This window comes from Hipposideros armiger, unplaced genomic scaffold (assembly GCF_001890085.2).
Source record: "Hipposideros armiger isolate ML-2016 unplaced genomic scaffold, ASM189008v1 scaffold_607, whole genome shotgun sequence".
NCBI lineage: Eukaryota > Metazoa > Chordata > Mammalia > Chiroptera > Hipposideridae > Hipposideros > Hipposideros armiger.
The window spans coordinates 758,066-760,320 of NW_017731957.1; positions in this window are offsets into that span (position 1 = coordinate 758,066).

The following is a 2,255-nucleotide window of genomic DNA, read 5'->3' on the forward strand; positions in this document are numbered from 1 at the left end:
GAAGAATTCCTGAGGGATGTCTCAGCCAAGGGAACTCTCCTGAAAATGGGTTTAGCTCCAAAAAACACTCTCCACTGGCTCCCTAGTTCTTCCACAGTTCTGGCTGGACTGGTTTAAAGAGACTCCGAAAGTTTTTTAAACCTTAAAAGACTTCATAGAATATGACAAGTTAACCAGAATTAGATCTCTTATAGATGAAGGCTTTCAATTTTTTGTTGTTCTTGTTTTGTTTTGTATTCTCATATATATTTTCTTTTAAAGTCATTTCCCCAATCTGATTCATTTAGTCCTAAATACATTTTACCCTTCTGGGAGGATATGTGAGCATCATTGGTTAGAAAGTCTCATGCTATCAGGTGAGTTGGGGCAGATTTGAGTAGTAAAACTAGATGTTGCCCCTTAACATTTCCTAGTTGGAAGGGAACAGATTCTGATTTAAAAACAGACATTGCTTTTTTGGATGATTGATTAGATGTCCCTACCACTGTACAGAAGCTTTACTCCAAGGGGGAGGGCAACTAAGTCAGTGTTAACAGATAAAGGAGCCCCAGTGTTAGTAAGAAGGGGAAATGCCCTCATGGCCTGTAGAGTAGCGCTATGCTTGTTTTTAATTATTTTATTTTTCTATATCCCATTTCAGTTTTTCTATAATCTTTAAGGTGACCTGATGTTTTATAATAAAAGCAGATTCTTTTACATGAGTTTCCCTGGCAAAATTTATTTAGTAATTTTGTTGCTTTGCTCTCAGAAACAAGTAGGTGTGTTAATTGGGATAAAACAGAAAAGCTAAGATCATAAGTTCATTCTAACATTTAATTCAAATTATTTTGTGAACTCATCAGGGTCCTAGAGAGGGTTGGGGGAATCTTTAGATTTCTTTGTTCTGCCTGCATACAACCGCGGATTCCCCTCCACCCAAGACCAGCTCCTCTCTCAAAAGGGAGCTGCAACAGACATGCAGAAGAGAGAGACAGAGAAAGAAAAAAAAGAGAGTAGGTCCAGACAAGAAAAACACATATTGGGACAGTCGAAGAAGAAAAAGTGGGTGTTGGCATTTAGCAGCTTCAGAAATCTTTAGCTCAGAGATAGTCTCAAAAAATTTTCTTGCTAACTTCCTGGAGCGAAGAACATCTCTCTGTATCATTTAAGAGGCTTCTATTTGCCAATTGAGGTAAGCCTCCCCTTACATTTAGTTTGACCTNATGAATATCCAGGAAGCAGACTGTATTTGCTCAGGGGATGTCTTTTCCAGCAAACTTGATTTAACTTACATGTAAAAGTTCACATCCCAAACAAACAGACCAACAAAACAAAAAAATCATTCATGTCTGGATCCTGCTGGTTTTTTTCCAGGTGAAACAGGCCCTGGATTTTTTTGGTTACAGATGTTGTTGGAGAGGGAGGTGAGTGGATATAAATAACAACTGACCTGGTACAAAGATGCCAAACCCTCCGGCACGAATGACTGAAGTTCACCTCTTGGGGATGCCTGTATCCTCCAGTGCCCTTGAGCTTCAGGAGATGGGGGGAAATTTCCACTTGAGAAGGAGGTGGGGGTTGGGTTGAGATGGAAATGAGCCTGGGCAAAAGTATACATTCACGGTCCAGCCGCAGTAGTGAGCCAGAGTGGCCCCCAGCGTCCATTCACATCTTTAGAAAGACCTCAGGGGAGTTTTGGAGCAGTCTGACAATGATATTTAAAGCCCCCATAAGGAATTTATAAAGCACCATCACAGCCACCACTGCAACAGGGCATGGGGTTTAAGAGAGGACCTCCAACAGCTCTTTTCCTTCTTTTCCTGTTAAGAGAGATGTAATCCATACCAGTGACAGTTCCAGATGGCAGGCGCCTTTCATTGCTTCAGCTTCCCTGACTGTGGCCACCTCTTGCCAGTGCCCTGCCTTCATCTAACCGACCTTCCAGGAGCAGTGGATTGCAGGGCTATCTCTCCTGATTATGGCAGGGCCTCCCAGGAGGACAAATGGAGGAAAGCTGTTTTCTCCTTAGGAATGAATGATTTAACTAGTGCACTCATGTGCTTAAATTGAAGATTTCTCCACTTAATTAATTTCAATTAGAGTTGACATTCAATATTATTTTATATTATAATAGTTTCAGGTATACAGTGTCATTGTTGTTATTTATTTTTATTTTTAATTTTTTTAAAAGATTTTTATTGGGGAATTGGGGGGATGGGAACAGTGCTGGGGAATTGGGGGAAGGGGAACAGACAAGTTGCTGTCGTTTTGTTCTT